The sequence below is a fragment of the Sapajus apella genome, unplaced genomic scaffold, assembly GCF_009761245.1.
Source record: "Sapajus apella isolate SASKATOON/1434 unplaced genomic scaffold, GSC_monkey_1.0 scaffold82, whole genome shotgun sequence".
NCBI classification, from domain to species: Eukaryota; Metazoa; Chordata; class Mammalia; order Primates; family Cebidae; genus Sapajus; species Sapajus apella.
In genome coordinates, this window is record NW_022437022.1 from 4,109,765 (window position 1) to 4,136,269 (window position 26,505).

Consider the following 26,505-nt stretch of genomic DNA (forward strand, 5'->3'; position numbering starts at 1 on the left):
TCCTCACTTGCACTGATTTCTCACCAGCCCTAAGAATGCAGCTCATTTTCCCCTTGTGGAAGAGGCTGGGACTCTGAGTTGCATAAGCAGTATGAAAGATAAAAGATCACTTAGTGTCGCTGGAGTTAAAGGAACCCATGAAGGTTGACAGCAGGTAGATTTTTATGCAACAATCTCTCGTGCGACAATCCATTCCATTCTTAAAATCATTAACATGGAACAAACATTTATTTAAGAAGGAGGTTTGGGCGTGGTGTTCGAAACTACAGGCTGGTTACAAACACCGAGAATATTTTTGGTATGAGTAAAAATAAAGTGATTATATTTAGGCCCTGAAAAAGGTAAGAAAGAAAAGCAACATTTTTTTAAGTTCAGTTAGAAGGAATTAACACTTAAGCTATAAGAGACCACAGGAATATGAGAGTTTTAAAGAACAGTTCTGAGTGCAAAGTAACAAGCTGTACTGCAGAGACAGAGCAAGAGATGCCACCAGGTAGGGTCTGAAAAGCACCATTTGCCCCAGTGGAAAGTGCAGGGGGTCAGGAATCAGGATGCGGATAACCGGCTGTGTGAGCCTGGCCAACTCACTGGCACTTTCTTGGCCCCAGTTTCTTCAATCATGGGAGCCTGTTATATGTTTTCTAAGATGACTGAAAGTACCATGGTTTAAATAGAAGAGCTAGATAAAACATCTATTATAGAAGGTCAAAAGTGCGATTAATAAAATGTGATGCCTCAGATGACTCCAAGAAGAAGTCAAAGGCTCTTATTTGTAACATGTTCTACCTTCTCGTGAAAAGAATTGACTATGACCTTAAAGCATATGCCACTGTGGAGGGACCAAAGGACCCAGGCTATAAAAAGAAATGATGCGTTGGTCAATACATCTCTGTGGCAGTCCTGACATTGTTCTTGAACTCCAGCTCGCGTTTCCATCAGCCTGGATCTTGCCAGAACCTCAAATTCAATTTGTTCCAAAGACTCAGATTTCCTCCTGAACTTTCTTTTCTTCCCTTTGTTCCTGATATTTAGTAAAGATAAATCTTGTTTCTAGGCACTCCAGGCCAAACTCTGTTTCTCCTCCTTCACATTCCTCATGTTACAAAATCATCTGGTTTTCCTTTTGCAGTATCTCTTGAATTGGTGTCTCCCTCTCCATCCTCACCTCCTCTCCTCTGGTCCTGCTCACCATCCTCACCTCCTCTCCTCTGGTCCTGGTCTCCATCCTAATCTCCTCTCCTCTGGTCCTGGTCCCCATCCTCATCTCCTCTCCTCTGGTCCTGGTCTCCATCCTCACCTCCTCTCCCCTGGTCCTGGTCTCCATCCTTACCTCCTCTCCTCTGGTTTTGGTCTCCATCCTCACCTCCTCTCCTCTGGTTTTGGTCTCCATCCTCACCTCCTCTCCTCCAGGTCTCCATCATCACTTCCTTTCCCCTGGTCCTGGTCTACAACCTCGCCTCCTCTCCTCTGGTCCTCATCTCCATCCTCACCTCCTCTCCTCTGGTCCTCATCTCCATCCTCATCTCCTCTCCCCTGGTCCTGGTCTCCATCCTCACCTCCTCTCCTCTGGTCCTCATCTCCATCCTCACCTCCTCTCCCCTGGTCCTGGTCTCCATCCTCACCTCCTCTCCTCCAGGTCTCCATCATCACCTCCTTTCCCCTGGTCCTGGTCTACAACCTCGCCTCCTCTCCTCTGGTCCTCATCTCCATCCTCACCTCCTCTCCTCTGGTCCCAGTCTCCATCCTCACCTCCTCTCCCCTGGTCCTGGTCTCCATCCTCACCTCCTCTCCCCTGGTCCTGGTCTCCATCCTCACCTCCTCTCCCCTGGTTCTGGTCTCCATCCTCACCTCCTCTCCCCTGGTCCTGGTCCCCATCCTCACCTCCTCTCCTCTGGTCCTGGTCTCTATACTCACCTTATCTCCTCTGGTCTCACTCTCTATCCTCACCTCCTCTCCTCAAGTGCCAGTCTCCATCCTCACCTTCTCTCCTCTGATCTTGGTCTCTATCCTCACCTCCTCTCTCCAGTCCCAGTCTTCATCCTTACCCCCTCTGCTCTGGTTTTGGTCTCTATCCTCATCTCCTCTCCTCTGGTACTGGTCTCCATCCTCACCTCCTCTTCTTGTGTCCCAGTCTCTATCCTCACCTCCTCTCCTCTGGTCTCATTCTCCATCCTCACCTCCTCTCCTCCAGGTCTCCATTCTTATTGCCACTCCTCTGGTTCTGGTCCTTGGGACCCCTTCACTGGAGCACTGGACTGCTCTTGAACAGATCTCTTTTCTTCCTGTCTTTCTCCACTTCCCCAACCTGTCTTCCAGGTATTGCTGGGTTAACCTCCCTCGAGCATGTCTGATCATCTCACCACCTGCTCAAAGAACTCAGAGCCCCCTCCCCACTTCCATTTGTTACAAAAGTTGTGGGATGCTCTGAAAGGTTTTTATAACAAAACCCCTAGTTTGTTCCTGAAAGGGATGAATCAAACTTCACTTTATTTTTTAAAAATTTTCTAGCGATTCCAGAAGAAATAGCTTCAAAACCGCTAAATGATACCTTATTTTCAAGGACTTTTAACTGAGGATTCGGTTTAGTTCAGACTTATCCTAAGTGCTTCCTTTATGCCTGGCTAGTTTGAACTAAATCGAATCCTCTGCTAAAAGTCCTAGAAAATAAGGTATCATTTAGTGGTTTCACAGCTATTTCCTCTGGAATCACTAGGAAGTTTAAAAAAAATGTGGTCAGATTCATCCCCACCTACCAACAAACTAGGGTTTGTGGCATGAAAACACTTCAGATACCCCCCACAACTTCTGGTCCAATCCAGACTCCATTCTTGTTTAGTTTGAAAGTAAACACAAATGTAATGAAAAGAGATGGCTCAGCCTTCACTCAGTGAACCAACCTAAATATAACCATAGAACTCAGCAGCCCGCTGGCTCATTACTGCAGCAGTTAGACACGCTGCAGGACAAAGCATATCTGCTGAAAAACAACTAAAATTAGAATGCTATCATTCAGTCTAAAAGCTGGAGTCATGAGATATTCAAGAACAAGGCTTCAGGGTACCACGAGAAGGTGGGGAGGAAGAAGGCACGTAGCGTGTTGCACAGTCAGCAGTAGAGACTCCTTGTCTGGTCTTATCACCAATCTAAAAGCTGTTTTGCCTTTTTAGAATGTCAGGGGTTAGTGAACCTTACTTACTGACAAGCTCAGTTATCAGAATCAAACTGGGAGGGCAGAAGCGTTCTGAGGATTGGGGGCGGTTGACATTTTTTCAAAAGGTCTACCAATGATGCTCAACAGGCTTAGGCTTCACGACTGCGCAGATCGGTGCGATGATTCATAGCACTTGTAGCTAACATGTAGTGAGCACCTCCATGTGCCAGGAATCAGACTGAGCACTTCACCTGTCTTAACTTTCTTAGGCTTCCATCACCAAGTGTTTATTGAGAGTACATGCATTACATGCCCATCACTGTTTTAGGAATTGGAAAGATGGAAATGAATGAGACAAGTATGGGACCAACCTCTTGGGGTTTGTAAAATAGTATGGAAGAAGATATTAAACAAGTGTGACAAATGTGGCAATTACATATAAGAAGGACAGGGTGTTTAAGCAGACAAACAAGTCCCTCGCCTAGTGTAGGGTTAAGGGAAGGCTCCCAGCTGCAGGAACAAAACCCAGGGCTGAGTAGATGTCATTTACATGAAGAGTTTCCAGGAGACGAAGGAGCACACTAGAGACTGGCTTCCTAGGAAGGAGTTCTTTCACCACAGGGGCTGCTCAGGTCTCATTCAAGACCTGATATAGTAGAAAGATTCCCTGACTGGATGTGTCATTGCGAGTATGTCTTTCTTGAGATAGTTTGGAAGTTCTGGGAAGAAGTATGGAGGTGAGGTATGTACAAAAGGAGGTGAGGCTGTAGTGATTTTTCCCAAGCTCAAGAATCCCTGGGATAACCTTGCCTTACCAAGCAAACAGAATCAGATGTTTGAGATCCTGGGTTTCCTTCCTTTCTCTTTATTCATCCCTCCCTCCTATCCCGCTCCTTAAAAAGGACTCGGAGCTACATCTAGCTAAATGTTTTAGAAACTGCTTAGTGAGGAAGGATTAGACACAGAAAGAAAACCATACGGGAGTGTTGTTTGCATTTCTATATATATGAAAAGAATTGTATGATTGAGCACATAGAGTCCTCACTCCATTTTGTAGGTGTTGTTTTGTTTTTTCAAGAAAGCTCTTCTGTTGAAGTTACAGTAGGAGAACCTATAGAATATAACAAAGAGACAACTGTCTGAATGTGCTCATTGCAGAAAAGATTTTGGAGACCGCAGTGGTCACTGGATGCTGGCTTATCCCAGTGTTGTTCTTTAAGTGTGTGCCCGCCAAAGGTTGCAATAAAACAGCCTGGGTATGCTGATATACTGCCAATGTGAGAGAAGAATCTTGCCCTGTAGAATATACTGATATCAAAGAGTAAATTTATACACACACACACACACACACACACACACACACACACACGTATATATGAGATACATGAGTAACACTAACATTAAATTTTTATTAGGTTTATGTGTTTTATTAGGTTGTGGGCATGCATTATATACCAACGATTCCTAATTGATCATTTGGGCACGCATTAATAATCTCCCTCACAATAGATAATAATATTAACTATTAGGAAATAGATTAGATATTAGCTATTAGAAAACCCTGACTGAATTAACATGGTTGTGATAAATGTTATTGGATTGACAATGACCAAGAACTAAACTGTTGTAACGGCATCTAAAATGGGGCTCCATGTCCTCCTAAATGGCCAGGTAATGGCTCTAAAACTTCTGCAGTGGCTGTGAAACAAAGCCAGGATATGCACTATTTAAAAGCTTCTTAACCTCATCCAACAGGGATTTCTTACACTGCCCATTTTCTCTTCAGTTCCTCTATTTTTCTTCTTCATTCTCAGAGAATTAAGATATACCATGAAGTCGGAAGTCTTTTTGTTCTTACTGTCACAGTGGAATTAAAGCAAAAAGATTTTTTTTTTGAAACAAAGTTCTTTTCCTTTGAAAAAGTATGCTAACGGTATAAAGAGAATATAATTTTGTAGGTTGAAAGAGAAGAAACGTATTTATTCTCTTGTTGATGGGCCTGAAAGCTATTGTCAAGACATAAGTGAGGACTTTGAACTAAAGATTTAAGGTTTTGAAAAGGTTCTAACATGAGGAGTCTACTGACATTATATGTCAACCAATAGAACCTTTATATTCGGAAAATTGGATTTCTATTGTACTGTTTACTGGCTTTAGTATAATAAACAAGATAGAGCCTTCAGATATAGAGAAATTGCCAAAGAATAAGGAAGAATAATTTAAAGTCAAGGTGGTAAAAGTTATCTTAAATGGTTATATGCTACATGTATACTTTTCTCAGGCATAAAATCCACTATTTTATGATATTTTGCAAAGTGAGGAAATTATCTACTATTAGATATCATTCACTACTGTGGTATCAGGAAAAAAGGAAACATTTCTGCTTCTTTTTAAACCAGAAACCTCAAACAAAAGGCAAAAGCAAACAAAATTCTAAAAAATATTTTTGACACAGGCTCTAAATATTAATAGCCTTAATATAAAAATAGCTATCACAATCTAATAAAGGACTGAATCTTCCAATTAAAAAATGGGCAAGGCACATAAGCAGACAATGCACAAATTAATATATGAAAACGAACATTTAAGATTCTAGAATGTTCAAATGGTGAAACCCAGAAAATCTGAGACAGGCTTCAGTTAATTTAGGAAGTTTATTTTGCCAAAGTTGAGAACGCGCCCGTGACATAGCCTCAGGAAGTCCTAACGACATGTGCCCAAGGTGGTCGGGCACAGCTTGGTTTTGCACATTTTAGGGAGACACGAGACATCAATCAATATGTGTAAGAAGTACATTGGTTTGGTCTGGAAAGGCAGGACAACTTAAAGCAAAAGCAGGAAGACTGGAAGCTTCCAGGTCACAGATAGATGATACACAGACAGTTACATTCTTTCGAGTTTCTGATGAGTCTCTCCAAAGAAGGCAAATCAGATATGCACCTATCTCAGTAAGCAGAGGAGTGACTTGGAATAGAATGGCAGGCAGGTTTGCCCTAAGCAGTTTCCAGCTTGAGTTTTCCTTAGTGATTTTGGGGGCCCAAGATATCTTCCTTTCACAAACTTCATTGGTAATTTAACAAACACTACTCTATAATTTTTAATGTTACATTAACACAAAGTTGTTGAAAATTTAATACTGTCAGTTGGAAACAGGTTTGAGAAAAGAGAAAAGACGTGCTCTCATAGGCACCATGTTATAAACCATTCCAACATTTCTATGGAGCCGTTCGGCAATGTACCTAAAAGTCATAAAAATGCACATAGCAGTTAACCTAGCAGTTTCACTTCTGGGCAGTTAGTCCAAGGCTTTAGGCAAATGTGCACAAAGAACTGTAGGAAAAAATGCTAAGCCCAGTTTATTCATAGTTAGAAACAATCTAAATGTTTCAAGAACAATGAATTGTTCAAGTAAACTATAGTATATCCACACAATGAAAAATTATAAAATTATTTGTCATCTAATAGAAAAAATAGATTAAAATAGGAAAATGTTTAAGACACAAGTGAGTAAAGAAGTAGATTATAAAGCATAGTTGCACTGTGACCTCATTTTATAAAATAGAATATAAACCAAATAAATACTAGAAACTTATATTCTGAGATGCTAAGAGAGAGGACTGTCTTTTTCACAGGCATATGTAGGCACAAGATTTTGTTCCACTAAAAGATAAGAGCTTTTTAAAACCGCTCTTCAAAAAATTATTAATATACTGTGCACATTTTTCTTCTGTTATTACATATTATACTTCATGATTATAACTTTGTGTTTTAATATATGAGAATTCAATTCAATCCCTTTCTCATTATACTTTCTCAATATTCTCTCGATTATTTTTAACCCTTTCATTTTTGAGACAAACTTTAAGATAATTAGGTCAAATTGAAAATGTGCTTGGCCCTGTGGTAAAATTAGAGAATAATTTGGCAGACAATTGCCATCTTTGTTACTGAGTCTTTTCATTAGGAACATGATATCTCTTCAATTTTCTTGTCTTTAAGTTCCTTGGAAAAGCTTCATAGTATTTTTTCACATTGATCCTGCATAAAATTTTTAGATATACTCAAAGGAATTCTATATTTTTCTGTTGTGTAAAATTATTTAATCCCAATATGCTTTCTAAAGGTTATTGATAATATATACATAAAAGTATACAACCTTTGTATACTTATTTTGTAATGCGCTGTTAGAAGCCAATTTTTTGGTGCTACAAAAGGAATAGCACTGAAATGTAAATTTTCTCAGCAAGGCAATTTTTACTCCTATAGAAGAGTGCATCTTGCAGATGGAGCAATGACAAGAGCACACCTGAACAAGAGAGGGGAAGAGGTTCTTATCCCTGACACAGGTAGCCCCTACCACTATATCATTCCCCTATTGGCTAAGGTTGGACTGCACTGTCTAAGCTAATTCCTACTGGCTATATTAAAGAGAGCAGGGATACCAGCCTGAGTGGCTGGGTGAGCAGTTTTGGTGGGAAAGGCGGTTATGGAACAGGTAACTAAAGGTGATTCAGGTCAGAGCAGGTGACCAGGGGTGACTCAAGAAAGAGCAGGTGATCAGGGGAACAGATGTGAATGGCTGATTAGGGCTGGCAGGAAAGTTGTTTACTGAAACTAGGGGCAAGGAGATAAAGAGAATGAGGAAGTTAAACTTTAAAATGGAGAACAAAGAACACAGAAACTGAACATGCTGGCATACTGATTCTTTGAAGAGAAATTTGGAACTCACTGTATCCAACAGGGCTAACTTATTTAATTTCCTTACTTGATCTAATTGTGTTTGAGTGAAATAAGTTGAATTTTATATGTAATGATACTACCAAAAATATTTTACATTTGTGTTTGCTTTCTAATATTTATCTCTCCTTTTTATGGTATATGAAAAAGGCTACAAATTCTAAAAGAAAATATAGTATTATAGTGCTGAGAGCAGACAATTTTTTTTTTCTGAGACAGGGTTTTACTCTGTCACCCCAGCTGAGTGCAGGGGCGTGATCACAGCTCACTGTATCCTCATCTGCCTGAGCTTAAGCAATCCTGTCACCTCAGCCTCCTGAGTAGCTGGAACTACAGGCATGCACAACCATGCCTGGCTAACTTTTTTTATATTTAGAGAGACGGGGTCTCACTATGTTGCCCATGCTAGTCTCATGGTTCTGAGTTCAAGTGATCTGCTGCCCTCCTTGGTCTTCCAAAGTGTTGGTATTATAGGCATGAGCCACCAGGTCTTTTAACCTTTTTTAAGTGTACAATTCAGTAGCATTTATTACATTTATGATGTTGTGCAAGTCTCGCCACTATCTTTTTCCATAAAATTTTCATCACCTACCACTCTGTAGCCATTAAGCAAAGACTCCCCATGCCCCTGCTCTAGTGCCTGATAATCTACCTTTCATCTTTATGAATTTGTCTATTATAGCATCTTATAGTATTCCAGGTATTATTTTTTCTAAAGTTAAAATATTTAATTAATAGTTGAGGTTTTGGGCCCATTATAGCATTAGCTGAATGAGATTAAAATGGATATAAATTCTGCTAGTTCAGGAGGGCTAACCATATGATTTTCTATTTTACAGAGTAGAATGAATTCAAAATATGTTTTAGACCAAATCTAGATTTCAAAATTGTAGAATTTTTTCTCCTTCTATAACAGAGCTCAATTGCTATATAAGTAAATATGATCCAGCCTGATTTACCATAATCCTAGGTAATTAAAGTATGATGGATTTAGATCAGCTCTTATGGCCATGAAGTAAGCCTATAACAAAGGCTGCATCTTTTTTCTTTAATTCATTGCTTTCAAGTTTCTCTACTTGAAGGAAATGTTATACAAAAAATATTGATTTTTCTCTCAACACATATAGAAATACATAAAATATATAAATACCATGACATGGTATTTATCTTTATGCAAAATTCAGATTTTCCATCAAAGTTTTGCCATTACATGTGGCTGACTCTTTTTCAATTTTTCAGTAGACCAAAATATATTCTTTTAGGGATGTAAAATACAATTTGGTATTTGGTGAAAGTGTTTGACCTTTCTTTCCATTACACTCTTTGTTTTAAATATAGATACATAATTAATGCTAATTGTTTGAGTAGATTAAAGTATTCAGCTACCCAAATGGCCTCCATGAGGCAGTCCCTAGCATGATCTATTTGACGCTCCCCACATTCTAGACACAGAGAATGAAACCTGAGCATCGTGTCATCCAACATAGTCCTTTTTAGTCTTGCTGCCCAGGTTGGGCCTGTACTTGCTTACACACGTATGAGCATGTCTCACAGCAACTGAGAATAAACCCTTCAGTACCGTGACACTGTCTGAAGACCAGGCAGGTTTCTGTCTTTGGAGCACCTTGCTCCTCTATACCTAAATTGATGGCTCAGTTCATCTGCAAAGATTGGGGTGAAAACTGAAAGGGCGACCAAAGGAAGGAGTGAGCACCATTTTCAGAGTAAAAACCAATGACAATCTGCTGCATCATGTACCACGACTTCTAAGAATGACTGCTACGTTTCTTCCTCTGGTTGATAAAAGATGTCTAAATTTCCACAGGGTTCAGACAGTAGAAGTAGCGGCGTGTAAAGAAAGATACAGTATGCACAGGATCTTCACAAAACAAGATGAGGGATGTGCACAAAATACAAGATGGGTAAACAGACGAGTTTCCAAGAAGGAGTTTGAAAACTACACACTGCTAAGCCTGACATCAATAACTCGTATGATTCTAGGACTGATTATTCGAGCAGCTGATTCAGGAGCTCCTAGGAAAATAGCAGTTGTTACCAGGAGCCAGAGTGAGCACTCTGAAATAAGGCCAGCCAAGCTGACCTGATGTAGTCTAACAGTTTCCTTATGAAGAAGATCGTGAATAAACTGTATCAGCAAAGTATCTGGGCAAGGCCTCTATGGTTTTCCTTGTAGGGAAGATACAGGAATGGTTGAAAAGTTAGGCTCTTTCCTCTTCCTCTTCCTCTTCTTCTTCTTTTTTTTTTAACTGTGTGAACAACTGTATCCAAGTAATATGTACTGATGATTTGGTAGCAGCCTGTACGGCCCTAAGTGGGAGACCTCATGCATCTATGTTTCACTGAGTCCACTTTTCCATCTAAAGTTTTTACTGTAACTTGGATGAATGTTACAGAATCCAAATCTATCCATTTTTTGATGACCCCAATTTAGAAGCCTGCAGAGACATGAGCATGAAGGAAAACCAAGGATATAAAAATAATTTACTTTTATTGCCACCTTGATTTGGCACCATGCTAAATGTTCTATTTGTATAATCTCATTACTCCTTACAATGTATCTGGGCAGGCCAGGCGTGGTGGCTCACAGCTGTAATCCCAGCATTTTGTGAGGCCAAGGTGGGCAGATCACAAGGTCAGGAGTTCAAGGCCTGCCTGGCCAATATGGTGAAAGTCCGTCTTTACTAAAAATACAAAAATTAGCCTGGCATGGTGATGAGTGCCTGTAGTCCCATGTACTCGGGAGGCTGAGACAGGAGAATGGCTTGAACACGGGAGGCAGAGGTTGCAGTGAGCTGAGATCATGCCACTGCACTCCAGCCTGGGTGACAGAGCAAGATTCCATCTCTAAAAACAAAAACAAAAGCAAAGCAAGCAAACAAACAAACAAAACAATGTCTCTGGGCAATCAGTTTCTGATGCCCTGGGATAGTTAAAAGAGCTAGGTGGCCTGAGACCACACAGCTACTTTGTAGCAAGCTGGGATCCGGTCTGCACTCAGCACGAGTAGGCTCCTCACCCTCCTAGCACCCTGGCAGGCATGGGATACTGGTGCACAACAGACTTGGCATGTGCTCATGAGAAATGTTCAAAGCTACACAGCAAACACAGAATCTAGCATGGACTTGGAGCAGGTAGTGAAGACACCTGCTGGGTCCTGCACTTCAGTGGCTTAAAGAATAAGCCACTACTGTACTAATAGTGATGGAGCAAGGTTCATGGCACCTTCTGAAGAGCAAGGGGGGCACTGCAGTAGTGCGGTTCCCGACTGCAGCTCAGCCCTCACGTGGGCGGAGGACTGAAGATTCTCAGTCTGAGGCTTTAGCCGGGTGACTAAAAAATATTGCCGTAATTAAGGCAGGGAATGACGATGATGATAGCATGACAGTATAACATCTATAACCTTATGTATTTGCTCCTTTAATCACTGAACTAGCCCAATAAGTTGGATCTCATTATTGCCCCAGTTTTGTGTCAGGACCCTGAGTCTCCAAGTGCTTAAGTTGTATGGTAGCAGCCATGCCGGCGAGTTGGAATTTTGATTAAGTATTCTGGCTTCAGAGCCTTTGCCCCTCAATATCACATTACACTAGAAGGTGCTAGAATTTGTTTGTTCATTTATTTATTTGAGAATGGGAAAGGGACAGTTCATGCACGGTGGATTCTGCTTGAAAATTCATTTAGCTTGTTCTCTTTTTTATCGCGCTGTGCCTTGCTGGCAGGGACAGCTAGACTGTCCATTCCCTCCATCTCTGCCACCTCCTTCATGTGTGGCTGGGTTACCCTTCCTCATTTCCTTGTTCATGTGGGGCGAGACCTGCTGTTGATGCCTTCCTCTGGCGAGTGACCGGGCAAACTTTACTGTCTAAAACAATTTGAAACCACTTTCTTTCTCTCTCTGGTAACTGAAATAATCCTAAGGAAGATCCCTATTTTTAATGGTTTTAAACAGATTAGCCTTGTTTTTCTAAAATTAAAAATCATTACTTTTAAAATAATTATGATCACGTTCAGAATAATTTACTTGGAAATGTCAAGATAAGTAAAATTATTAGATCATAAGTAAAGGGTAATGCATTTCAATTGTACTTGCTCCTTTCTAAGTAAATAGAATTCTCAAAATAATTTTTGTATTGTGATATCGATTCTTATATTTCATTCTTACTTGGTGGTGTTTCCCCCCACTGGGTGTTCTTTAACGGATATTTTGCTTGGTAAAATGTTCTTGCTCAGGTTTCTTCAGCTGTGTCTGTGCACGCCTGCCCTCTACTGCCGGATGACCTCACCTCATTAGAGCTTAATGACACCACTGTGTCACGGCCCGTCTATTTGTAAATCAGTGATATTTCCATCATGCTTTGGCAAGCAGGGTCACCTGTACTAGTGTGCCATCTCACAGATGTATGTCGCTGCTCATAAGAGAATCACATGAGAGAATGTAGACGAATAAACAGAAATGTACTCTCACCACTTAAATAATTCTCCCAATAAATGGAAAGCACTATATCATTATAGTCTTCATTTGTTGTTTCATAGGAGAGAGTCTTATGAGACAGTTTTTATAGAATAGATAGGACAGTGGCAGGCCTAAATGGCCACTTCATGCTTTTGATTATGGAACCTATACAGATTTCAGTACAAACAGCAGTTACGTATCTTATTAAATTAATTTTGCAAATATTTTGCTGCATCTCTTGTGCACTAGCCAGGACATTAGATGCTGTGGGATTTATTACTTTCTAACATTATATTCTAAGTGACATGAGAGGAGCTATAAAGTTATGTGGGAGAGGGAAGGCAGAGTGGGGATAGGACTGGAGTTGAGGATGGGGAGTGGAGACGAGAATCAGAAGATACTTTACAGAACAATTCACACTGGAGCTGGACTCGGAAGGTCACTTAATGTTTAGGCATATGGGCATGTGAGAAGGGGCATTCTGCAAAATGAGCAAAGACTCTCAGAGAAGTGCAAGGCAAGTTCTACAAGAGAAATGGTTTGGCTAGAGCACAGGGTGAATGAAGGGAAAAAGTATGAAATAAAGTCAAAAACATCACTTTCAGCCAGATAGTGGGAATTCTTGAAAGTCATGCCAAAGAATTTAAAGCAGGCTGACTTTGGAGAGGATTCTGCCCTTAAAATCTGGAAGTGCATCTGATAAGGTTTGTGAGTTAAAAGCTTTTTGCTTAAGAGATAAGGTGTGTGGCCTGGGGCAGCAGAAAGCAGGTGAAGTGACTTGGCGAGAGACTTCTGGGCTGGAAGAGCAGGTGGAAAATTGGAAGAGGGGATCTTGGAAGGGAGGACCTCACAGAAGGTGTAAACTGAAATCTGCACGTAAGCACTGCGGTAGTTGACCTCTAACAACTGCACACGTGGGGAGATTCCCGGTACTCCCCGATGATGAACAAAAGCTGGAAGATGAAAAAACCGAAAATGCAAGAACTTCAGCTATTGTCTACCACGGGGGAGACAAGGTTTGGGGTCTGTGTCTAATTAATCATCGGCCAGAATTAGAATCAATACTCTTCAGAGGAACATAACAGAATCCAGGGGCTCTAAAATGTATTCATAATGTCCCTGATAGGATTGCATATTGTGGCCCTGTTGAGGCTGGATTGGCCCTAGACTATGTGTGGCCGACGAATAGTGGGTGGAAGTGAAATGTGCCTCTTCCAGGGTGGACATTCTGACCTCTTGCTTCCTGTGGTACTGGACGCACAACAACTGTCAGGTTGGGTCACCAAGCAATGACAATGAACAGAACCTTGCTGCTAGCCTGCAACAGACAGGTTGCACAGGTCAGAATCTATATTTTTAATGTTTTAAGTTATTTATTATTTTAAGCCCTTAAGATTTTTGGGATTGGTTGTTATTGAAATATAACCTAGTTTATTCTGATTGATAAAATTTCCTGTATCAGATTAAGGGAATTCCTCTCTATTCTCAGTTTGTTTTAAAAACAGGAATGAATGTTAAATTTTATCAAATGCTTTTTCACCGTTTATTAAATAATCATTTTTCTTACTCTTTAATTCATTAATGTTGCAAATTGGCTTGATTGATTTTTCTAGCATTAAGCCAATCTTATACTCCTGAAATAAAACCAACTTTGTCATGAGGTATTATCATTTTTATATATTGATGGATCCTATTTGTTAGTTACATTGTTTAAAAAATTTTCATTGATGTTCATGAGTGAGACTGTCCTGGAAGTTTCCTTTCTTATGATATTCATGAATATTGGTATCAAGGTTATGCTAACCTTATGAAATGAGTTGGCATGTGTATTCTCTGGTTTATTGTCTGGAAATATTTGTACAAAATGAGAATTATTTTTTTCTTTAAATGTTTGGTACAACTAACCAGTGACGCTATGTGAGGCTTTAGCTATTGCTGTATGGGGAATTTTAATTACTGAATTAATTTCTTCATTTGCTATATTAGTGTTTGTATTTTAACTTATTTTCTATTTTTCTGGTGTCAGTTTCGGCAAGTTATGTTTTCATGAAATAATTTGATTATTTCATGAAAATTTCAGTTTTAGGAATTAGTTGTTCTTAATCTTATAATTATATTTTCAATGTCTGTAGGATTTGTGTGACATTTCCTTTTTTATTTCTGATATTGGTTATTTCTGTCTTCTCTCATTTTAAACTTATTTATACATATACTTCCTGAGACAATGTCTCACTTTATGACCCAGGCTGGAGTGCAGTGCACAATCATAGTTCCCTGTGACATTGAACTCCTGGGCTCCTTGGATCCTCCCACCTCAGCCTCCCACTCTAGTAGCTGGGGCTACAGGTGGCATCACCAGATCTGGCTAATTCATTTTTTATTCTAAGTTTGCCAAATATTTATCAATGTTATTAGTAATTTCAAGGAACCAACCAACATTGGTTTTTGGTTCCTTTAGTTGTATGGTTGTTTCCTGTATGTATTTTAATTTATTTTTGCTTTTAATTTTTGTGGGTACATAGTAGGCATATATATATATGTATTTATGGGTTATGATATGTATTTTGTTACAGGTATGCAATGTGTAATAATCACATCAGGGTAAATGAGTTATTCATCACTTTCAGCATTTATTCTTTGTGTTACTAATAATTCAATTATGCTCTTTTAGTTATATAGAAATGAACAATTAAATTATTTTTGACTATAGTCACCCTGTTCTGCTAGCAAATACTAGGTCTTATTATTCCTAACTATGTTTTGTACCAACTAAGCATCCCAATATCCTGCCCCCCTCGCTTCTGGTAACCATCCTTCTACTCTCTATCTCCATGAGTTCAATTGTTTTAATTTTAAGCACCCCAAAATAAGTAAGAACATGTGAAATTTGTCTTTTTGCATCTGACTTATTTCACTTAACATAATGACCTCCAGTTTCATCCATGTTGTTGCAAATGACAGGATCTCATTCTTTGTTATGACTAAATAGCACTCCATTGTGTAAGCATACCATAGTTTACCATAGTTTTTTATTCATTCATCTGTTAACGGACACTTAGGTTGCTTTCAAATCTTTGTTATTGTGAATAGTGCTGCAATAAACATGGGAGTGCAGGTATTTCTTTTATATACTGATTTCCTTTCTTTTGAGTATATACCTAGGAGTGGGCTTGCTGGATTGCATGGTAGCTCTTTTAGTTTTTTGGGGAACCTCCAAATTGTCCTCCATAGTGGTTGTACTAACCTACATTCTCACCAACAGCATATGAGGGTTCCCTCTTAGCCAAAAGACAGGCAATAACAAATCTTCACCAACATTTGTTATTGCCTGTGTTTTGGATAAAAGTCATTTTAACTGGGATAAGATATCTCATTGCAGTTTTTATTTGCATTTCCCTGATGACCAATTATGTCGAGAACCTTTTCACATGCCTATTTGTCATTTGTATGTCTTCTTTTGAGAAATGTCTGTTCAGACAATTTGCTTATTTTAAAATTGGATTATTAGATTTTTTTTTTCTTAGAGTTGTTAGAGCTCCTTATATAGTCCAGCTGTTAATCCCTTGTCAGATGGATAGCTTGCAATTATTTTCTCCCAATCCGTGGGAAGTCTCTTCATTTTGTTGATTGTTTCCTTTCCTATGCAAAAGGTTTATAACTTGATGTGATCCCATTTGCCCATTTTGGCTTTGGTTGCCCTTACCTGTGGGGTATTGCTCAAGAAATTTTTTGCCCAGACCAATGTCCTGGAGAGTTTCCCCAATGTTTTCTTGTAGTACTTTCATAGTTTGAGGTGTTAGATTTAAGTTTTTAATCCATTTTGATTTGATATTTGTTTATGGTGAGAGGTAGGGGTCTAATTTCATTCTTGTGCATGTGGATTCAGGTTCCCCAGCATCATTTATTATAGAGATTTTTTTCGAGTGTATATTCTTGGCACCTTTGTCAAAAATGAGTTCACTGTAGAAGTATGGACTTATTTCTGGGTTCTCTATCTGTTTCGCTGGTCTATGCTTCTATTTTTTGCCAGTATCATGCTGCTTTGGTTACTGTAGTATAATTTGAAGTCAGGTAATGTGATTCCTTGAGTTTTATTCTTTTTGCTTAGGATAGCTTTGGCAATTCTGGGTCTTTGTGGTTTCATATCAAATTCAAAATTATTTTTTCTATTTCTGTGAAGAATGCCATTGGTATTTTTATAGAGATTGCATTGAATCTGTAGATTGCTTTGGGTAGTACGGACATTTTAACAAAATTGATTTTTTCAGTTCATGAACATAAAATATTTTTTCCATTTTTTGGTGTCCTCTTCAACTTCTTGCATCAGTGTTTTATAGTTTTTATTGCAGATATCTTTCACTTCTTTGGTTAATTCTTAGGTACTCAGTTTTGTCTGTGGCCATTGTAAAAGGGACTACTTTTTAAAATTTCTTTTCAGTTTGTCACTGTTAGCATATAGAAATGATAATGATTTTTGTTTGCTCATTTTGTATCCTGCTACTTTACTGAATTTGCTTATTAGGTCTAATAGTTTTTTGGTGGAGTCTTTAGGTTTTTCCAAATATAAGATGATAACATCATCTGCAAACAAGGATAATCCGATTTATTCTTTTCCCATTTGGATGCCCTTTATGTCTTTCTCTTGTTTGACTGTTCTAGCTAAGACTTCCAGTACTATGTTGATAACGGTGGTAAAAGTGGGCAATGTGTCGTGTTCCTAATCTTAGAGGGGAGGCTTTTAGTCTTTCTCCATTCAGTGTGATTCTAGCTGTGATTCTGTCATATATAGCTTTTATTATGTTGAGGTATGTTCCTTTGATAGCCAGTTTTTTGAGGGGTTTTCATCATGAAGAGATGTTAAACATTTGTTTGTTTGTTTTCAGCACAAATTGAAAGGATCATATGCTTTTTGTCCTTCATTCATATGTTGATGATGTTGATATGCTGTATAACATTGACTGCTTTGCATATATTGTTACATCCTTGCACCCCTGGGATCTCACTTGGTCCATGATGAAAGATATTTTTAATGTGTTGTTGAATTTGGTTTGCTAGCATTTTGTTGAGGATTTTCCATCAATATTATCAGTGATATTAGCGTGAGTTTTCTTTCTTTTCTTTCTTCTTTTTTTTTTTTTTAACATATCTTTGTCTGGTTTTGGTATCAGGATAATACTGGCCTTATAGAATGAGCTTGGAAGTATTCTCCTCTATTTTTTGGGAATAGTTTGAGTAGGACTGGTATTAGTTCTTCTTTAAATGTTGGGTAGAATTCAAGAATGAAGCCACTGAGTCTTGAGATTTTCTTTGCTGGGAGACTTTTTATTACGCTTTGTCTACGTTACTTGTTATTGGTCTATTTGGGTTTTGGATTTCTTCATGGTTCAACCTAGATAGGTTTTATGTGTAGGAATTTATCAATTTCTTCTAGATTTTCCAATTTATTGGCATACAGTTGCTTATAGTACCCACTAATGATCCTTTGAACTTCAGTGGTATCAGCTGTAATGTTTCCTTTTTTATCTCTGATTTTATTTATTTGGGTCTTCTTTTTTTTTTTTCTAACTTAGATATGCTTTTTATTATTTCTTTTCTCCTACTAATTTTGGGTTTGGTTGACTCTTACTTTTCTTGTTCTTTAAGATCCATTGTTAGGTTATTTATTTGAAGTTTTTCTTCTTCTTTGATATAGCCACTTACATCTATGCATTTCCCTCTTAGTCATGTTTTTGCTGTATCTCATAGGTTCTGATATGTTGTGTATCCATTATCATTTCAAGAAAATTTTCAATTTCCCTCTTAATTTCTTCCGTGACTTACAGGTCATTCAGGAGCATATTGTTTAATTTCCATGCATTTGTATAGTTTCCAAAATTCCTATTATTGATTTCTAGTTTAGTGCATTGTAGTTCAAGAATATGCATGATATTATTTGAATTTTTTGGAACGTTTTAAGAGTTGTTTTGTGAGCTAACATATAGTCTATCCTTGAGAATGATCAACATGTTGAGGAAAAGAATGTGCACCCTGTAGCCATTGGATGAAATGTTCTGTAAATATCTATTAGATTCATTTGGTCTATAGTGCAAATTAAGTCAATGTTTCTTCGTTGATTTTCTGTCTGGAAGATCTGTCCAATGCAGTAAGTGGGGTGTTGAAGTCTCCAGTTATTATTGTATTGTGGTCTGTCTCTTTCTTTAGCTTGAATAATATTTGCTTTACATATCTGGTCACTCCAGTGTTGGGTGCATACATATTTACAATTGTTATATCCTCTGGCTGAATTGAGGCTATAACTTTATCATTATATAGTGGCCTTCTTTGTCTCTTCTTATAGTTTATGACTAGAAATCTATTTTGTCTGATATAAGTATAGTAACTTCTGCTCTTTTATGGTTTCCATTGGCATAGAATATCTTTTTCCATCTCTTTATTTTTAGTCCACCTCTGTCTTCATAGGTGAAGTGTGTTCTTTGTAGGCAACAAATCCAAATCATTGGGTCTTTTTTTTTTTTTTCTAATCCATTCAGTTACTCTGTCTTTTGATTGGAGATTTTAGTGCATTTACCTTCAATATTATTATTGATAGGTAAAGACTTACTATTGTCATTTTGACATTTTTTTGTTTTCTGGTTGTTTCTATTCCTTTTTTCCTTCCTTCCTCTCTTCCCCTTGGTGAAAGAAGGTGATTTTCTCTGGTGATATAATTTAATTTCTTGATTTTTATTTTGTGTATATCCATTGTATGTTTTTTGATTTGAGGTTACCATGAGACTTGCAAATACCATCTCATAACTCATTGTTTAAGCTGATAACACTGTTTGCATAAACATGCAAAAAGAAAACTAATAAAACCCTCAACTTAGCTTTGTCATCCTGCTTTTTAACTTTTTGTTTTTTCTACTTATGTTTTATTGTACATAAGTACAATATGTCTTGAAAAGTTGTTGTAGTTATTTTTGATTGGTTCATCATTTAGTCTTTCTATTTAGGAGTAGTTTATACACCACAGTAGCAGTGCTATAATATTCTATTTTTCTGTGTACTTACTATTGCCAGTGAGTTTTGTTCCTTCAGATGATTTCTTATTGCTCATTAACATCCTCTTCTTTCTGATTGAAGTACTTCTTTTAGCATTTCCTGTAGGACATGTCTGGTGTTGATGAAATCCCTCAGCTTCTGTTTTTCTGGGAAAGTATTTTTCCTTCATGTTTGAAGGATATTTTTGCTGGATATATTCCAGGTTAAAAGTTTTTTTCCTTCAGCACTGTAAATATGTCATGCCACTCTCTCATGGCCTGTAAAGTTTCTACTGAATAGTCTACTACCAGATGTATTAGGCTACATTAAATGTTATTTGTTTATTTTGTCTTGTTGCTTTTAGGATTCTTTCTTTATCCTTAACCTTTGAGAGCTTAATTATTAAATGTCTTGAGGTAGTCTTCTTTGGCTTAAATCTGATTCTTGTACTTGGATATTAACACCTTTCTCTAGATTTGGGAAGTTCTCTGTTATTATCCCTTTGCATAAACATTCTACCCCATCTCTTTCTCTACCTTCTTTTTAAGGCCAATAACTCTTAGATTTTCCCTTTTGCAGCTATTTTTTAGATCCTGTAAGTGTGCTTCATTATTTTTTAATCCTTTTTTCTTTTGTCTATCCTAATTGTGTATTTTTCCACAGACTGTCTTGTAGCTCACTAATTCTTTCTTCTGCATGATTAATTCTGCTATTAAAAAACTTACGCATTCTTCAGTATGTCATTGCATTTTTCAACTCCAAAATTTCTTCCTGATTCTATTTTGATCTCCTTGTTAAATTTATCTAATAGAATCCTAAATTTCCTCTCTGTGTCGTCTTGAATATCTTTGAATTACCTCAACACAGCTATTTTGAATTCCTTGTCTGAAAAGTCACGTATCTCAATTTCTCTAGGATTGGTTCCTGGTACCTAATTTGTTTTGTTTTTGTTTGTTTGTTTGTTTTGGTGAGGTCATGTTTTCCTGGATGGTCTTGATGCTTGTGGATGTTTGTTGATGTCTGGGCATTGAAAAATTAGCTACTTATGGTCTTCACAGTCTGGGCTTATTTGTACCTATCCTGCTTGGGAAGGCTTTCAAGATATTCAAAAGGACTTGGGTTATTATGGTCTAAGCTGTATCTGCACTGGGGGCACTGCAAGCCCAGTAACGCTGAGATTCTTGCAGACTCACAGAGGTACTGCCTTGGTGATCTTAGATAAGACCTGGAAGAATTCTCTGGCTTAACAGGCAGAGACTCTTGTTCCCTTCTCTTACTTTCTCCCAAACAAACAGAGTCTTTTTCTCTGTGCTGAGCTGTCTGAAGCTGGGGGTGGAATGACACAAGCATCACTGTGGCCAACCACTGAAACTATGCTGGGTTAGACCTGAAGTTATCACAGCACTGCAGCTCACCTAGGCCTGCTGTAATCATTATCTGGCTTCTGCCCACGTTTGCTCAAGACCTTGGGACTCTACAATCAGCAGGTGGTAAAGCCAGCAAGGATTGCATCCTTCCTTTCAGGGTGACAAGTTTCCCCAATACCCAGGTGGGTCCAGAGGTGCCATCTGAAATCCAGGGACTAAAGTCAAAAACCTCAGAAATCTACCTGGCATTCTATTGTACTGTGGCTAAGCTGGCACTCAAACCATGAGACACAGTCCCTCACACTCTTCCCTCCCCTCTCCAAAGACAGAGGAGTCTCACCCTATGGCCACCACCACAACAGGCCCATGGGGAGCACTGCCAGGCTGCTGCCAATGTTCCCTTAAGGCCCAAAGGCTCTTCAATCAGATGGTGATAAATGCTGCCAGGGCTGGGACTCACCCTTCAGGGCAGTGGCCTCCCCTCTGGGCCAGAGCAGGTCTAGAAATGCCATCTTAGGGCCAAGACTTGGAATCTGGGACCCCAAGAGCCCACTTGGGGCTCTATCCCCCTGTGGCCAGGCTGGTACCTAAGGTGCATGACAAAGTCCCTTTTACTTTCCCTCTACTTTTCTCAAGCAGAAGGAGTCTTTCACTGTAGCCACCACAGCTGGGAATGTTCTGGGTCTCACCAGAAGCAAGCAAGCCTCTGAGTCTCACCCAAGGGCCATGACATGCTACCTGGGTATCCCTGCTGGTTATTCAGGATCAAAGGACTCTTTAGTCAGCAGGCAACGGGTCCTGCCAGCACTGGGTCCTTCCCTTCACGCCAGGCTCCCTTCTAGCCCAGGTTACATCTAGAAATGTCTGTGTGCTAGAGCCTGGAATGGAGGTTTTATAACTCTGACTAGTGCCCTATACTACTGTGGCTGAACTGGTATCCCAGATGCAAGACAAAGTCCTCTTCACTCTTCCCTCTCCTCTCCTCAAGTAGAAGAAAAGGGTCTCTTTTGGAGCCACAAGCTGTGCTGCCTGGGTTTGGGAGACAGGTCGTGTAAGCACTCCCTTACTTGCCCTGGCTGGTGTCTCAGTAGGTTACATGCCCCCAAGTCCACTGGCTCTGAGTCCAGCTCAGCACTAGGACCCACCCAGGAGTTGCAGTCCTTGCCGCCTAGGCTGCCTTTTAAGTTCTTTTAGGGTCTGAGAGCACGTTAGTGTGCAGTGGGGAGACATGATGAAGCTCCAGTTCCAACTGCTGGTATGGGAGATTCCCCTCTGGCTATGGTTGGTTTAAATGCTTCCTTTGTTGGGGCGGGGCAGGAATGGGGTGGGATGGAGGTGTGGTATCAGCTGAGTTCAGCCTGGTTTTGCTTTCTGCAATTACAGGGCAGCACTGTGTTTAAGGCAAAGTCTTAGAATCACTGAGCTCTCCCTCTCTCAAGCATACAGATTTTCTTTCTGTGTCACTTGGCTGCTGCCAGGGGATGGCACAAGGGCAATGTTAACAATTCAAGACCGTCTTTCCTACCCTCTTCAGTGCCTCTTTCAGTAATATAAAGTTGAAACCAGGTATTGTAAGTGCTCACCTGATTTTCGGTTCTTATGACTGTGCTTTTTTTGTGTAGATAGTTATTCAATTTGGTGTTCCTTGAGGGGATGATTGGTAGAAACTTCTCTTCAGCCATTTTGCTCTGCTCCTCTTGTATTTTCTGTATTTTCATATTCTAATTTTAGCCTTATATTTATTCTTCTTTTAAGTTCCTTTTGCTGTTCTCTTTATAACTGATTGAGGTGGATATTTCATATACTATTTATTTTCCTTTTCTCTCTTATGAAACCAACTGTAAGAACATATATTTTCTCTAAATAACGTTTTACCAATCACATGTAGTAAATATTTTAATGCAATTTTTGATGACATTTTAATGGAATTTTTGGATAATTTTTAATGTGTAATTCTATTTAATATTTGCATTATTGTACAGTAAAAACACTTTCTAATTTCAATATTATTTCTTATTTGACCCATGGGCTATCTGGAAGTATATGTATTAATTTTAAAACAGATGAGAATGTTTCAGTTATTACTTTAAAAATTGATTTGTTCCATGAATTACATTTTGATTATATAACATGCTTTGTATGATTTTCATCTTTTGACATGTTTTAAGGCTTGTGTTATGGCCCAGGATATGGTCTGATTTTGTAAATGTTCTGTGCGTTTGGGGAAAAGTTGGGTTTTACAGCACTAGGTGTAGCATTGAGTTTTGATAAAGAACAGAAGCAGCTCAGGAGGCTAAGATATGATTCAAATCCTGACTTTCCCCTTTGGGAAGTGTGTGACATAGAAATATTTCCAAAATTGTATGTGCCTCTTTTGTCACCTGAGAAATGGAGAGTATAGTACCGGCTTCCAAGGTGGCGTGAGAATTGACTAATACAGTTCCAGGAAGCTCTTGGCCGACTTTGAGGTGGTTCTGTTGCTATTATGTGGGAAACTTACACACAGTTTTATCAGTCTTTGGCCTAACCAATTGTGAAAAAAAATATATAAATTATTTGAATAGGCCGGGTGTGGTAGCTCACGCCTGTAATCCCAGCACTTGGGGAAGCCGAGGTGGGTGGATCATGAGGTCAAGAGTTCGAGACCATCCTGGCCAATATGGTGAAACCCCACTGCTACTGAAAATACAAAAATTTTTTGGGCATGGTGGCTAATTTTTAGCATGGTGGCTAATTAGCTGGGCAGAAGGCTGAGGCAGGAGAATCACTTGAATCTGGGAGGCAGAGGTTGCAGTGAGCCAAGACCATGCGACTGCATTCCAGCCTGATGACAGAGTGACACTGTGTCTCAAAAAAAAAAATTGTTTGAATAATATTATCAATAAATCTGATAGGATAAACATACATTAAAATCTGTACCATGTAGAGGATGTACTTTCTTTTCATCTTTTATGTGTTGATAATAATAATTGAGTATTTTTTAGAGCCTGATAGAAACAGTGTATTCCAAAAAAGAAACGTAATTAGAGAGGAGGCCACATTCTCTTGTCATAAAGTAATAAATACAAATTAAAGAAGAATAAAAACGAAATCCCTCAATGTTAAAAAATGTTAATGAAGTTTCTTTGATTAAAGAATACATCAAACTTACAAAAGTAAAATATTTATAATATAGTGGCAAGGAAAAACTTACTTATTAAAATGAATGGAATGAAGCCAAAACTGTACGTAGACCCAAAGTCATAGCCTTACATGCTATAATTACTGAATGAAGAATGGTAAGTATAAAAGTAATACACATTTAATTCAGGAAGTTACAAAAACAAAACAAACACTACAAGGAAAACAGATTACTACATCAAAAGTAAAACATTTATAAATCATAAGATTAAAGCTGAGGAGTAAGGCAAGACTCTAAAAATACATAAGCTAAAATATAGCAACCAATGGCTAACTTAATCAATAAGAAAGAAAATATAAATGCATATATGATTTCCACTTCATAGGTGAGCCAATGGTGTCACATGGGTACAGTAACTTGCCTCAGGTCACATGGCAACTCTACGGTCAGCCAGGATTCAAAGTTGGCCAGTCTGATCCTAGCCTATGTTCTTAGTGAGCACATTATCTGTTGATCTATAAGCAGGATAAAGAAAGTCTGAAATGCTAGCGACGGGAAAACTTATTTTTACTGAAGAAGTTAAAGAAAATAATAAGAAAAGAAGCCAAAAACAACTGCTAAATACCTCCCACCCAAACAAAAAAGCGCTCTACACATCTATAGTAAATATTCACAGAGAGATAAGAAAATAAACACAGAAGAACCAAATAGTATAAAAAAGGAACAGTCAGAGGAAAGGGGAGTTACAACAACATGAAATATTCACAATTTTGGAAGATAGCATCAAGGATATTTTCCAGGAAACAGAAGTAAGAGACAGAGTTGGAAAATATAAATAAAAATATTAAGAACTAGGAGAATCCACTGGGAGACGTTATAGAAGACTGGTTGGAATTACATTGGAAAACTAAGAGAAAACAGAAGATACAATGAAAGAAGTAACACATGAAACGTTTTTAGTGTGGAAAGACATAGGTCTCTAAAGTAAAATATCCTGGGAAAACTGATTTTAAAAAACCACATCAAAATATATCAACATAAAATTTCATATCCCTAGAGATAAAGTTTTAAAAATATTCAGAGATTGGAGCCAACAGGTCACAGGCAAATGACTAGATATTCAGATGCATCAAGATTTTCAAAGCAACATAGACTCTGGAGGCAACAGAGATGTGACCTCCATGTTCTGAATGAAAAGGATTTTCAACATAGAAGACTGATTATTAAGTTTGATGATGGAATTTTCAGATAAGCAAGAACTAAAAAATATACCTTTCATATACTTCCAGGAAATTACTAGAAGATGTGCACTGTACCAGTGATGAGGAAAACATGACACAGAGCTGAGGAAAGAGGTTGAACATAAAAGAGGAGTAACAGGAAGTGTCAGGCCAGGAGAACATGTGATCCAGATGGGAGCGGATGGATGGATGGAGGGTGGAGGGAAATGAAATTAATTTCAGATGAAATCAGATAAATATGGGTTATTTCATGATCTGAACATTTGGAAAATAATATTCTTTTGATACATCTTGTATTACTTGAAGAAAATTAGGAGGTATATAAAAATCAAGCATGCAAAATGAGAGGCAATTATCAATGCTGAGAAAAACAAGTTGCATATAAAAAGAAATCATAGTAGATTGGGACTTGCAGTGAACAGTATTTATGTGATCATAAACTAGAGGGAAAGAAGGTAAGTTTGTTGGAGGAAGTTAAATTCTAATCAACAGGAGGTGACTGGCAGTCCCTGCTAAAACCAGCCTTTCAAAGGGGTTCCCAAATAAAGACTTTTTCCTTGTGACTAGTGAATTAATTCTCCCAGTTCTTTGTGGAAACTGTAACAGATTATTTGGTTTCCTTTTGTCCTCTTATTGTATTTTTATTTTTTACAAAGCAACAAGTTACCTTGGCTTTAAAAGAAAAAAAAAAGATTGCCTTACTGATAATGTTTTTCCTTTTCACTTATACCTCATATGACATACCATCTATTTTAATCCATTAATGGTTACATTTAAGGCCTAAAATCTTAAAGTTGTGTTTCTCTAATCATGCACATTGTGAACAATGTAGCATCTCCTGATCCCACATACAGAATAGAAAATTATCATTAATCTCTTTCCCTCCCTCCCGTGTTCCCCGACCTGGCTCTCATGTCTAGGACTCTTTGGCAGGGCCTGGGGTGTCCAAGCACCCTCTGTGCCCTGGCAGGCCTCGCCTCAGCCCGGCAGCATCAGCATTGACCATGGACTTGTCAGAAATGGAGCATCTCAGGTCCGTATGCATCTACTGATCTGGAGCCTGTATTTTAGCAAGGTTCACAGATGCACACTGAAGGCTCAAAGCGGTGCTTTAGAGGGCAGGCTATTCACCTGGGCTTGGTGAAGATCCCAGATCTTAAAGTCGAAGGTCAAGCAGTAGAGGAAGGACAGGTATGTTTTCAGCTCTCAGTCAAGAAGTCTACCTTCCTTGCAGGGGTGAAAACTATCAGCAGCAGCAGCTGATTCTATCTCAAATGTGATGTCAAGTTTGCAGCACACAGGGGCTCATGACTACTAAATTTTTATTGTGAATATTTTAATCATTATAAATTGATGCCCTTTATACACTTTAATTTTAGAAAAGTAAAATTTCA

General features: G+C 38.6%; 1 protein-coding gene across 1 annotated transcript in view; it reads right to left on the reverse strand.

Annotated features, from left to right (window-relative positions):
- The window catches only part of PACRG (parkin coregulated), a 589,608-nt gene that overhangs the window by 223,600 nt on the left and 339,503 nt on the right, over positions 1-26,505 (reverse strand). The window lies entirely within an intron of this gene.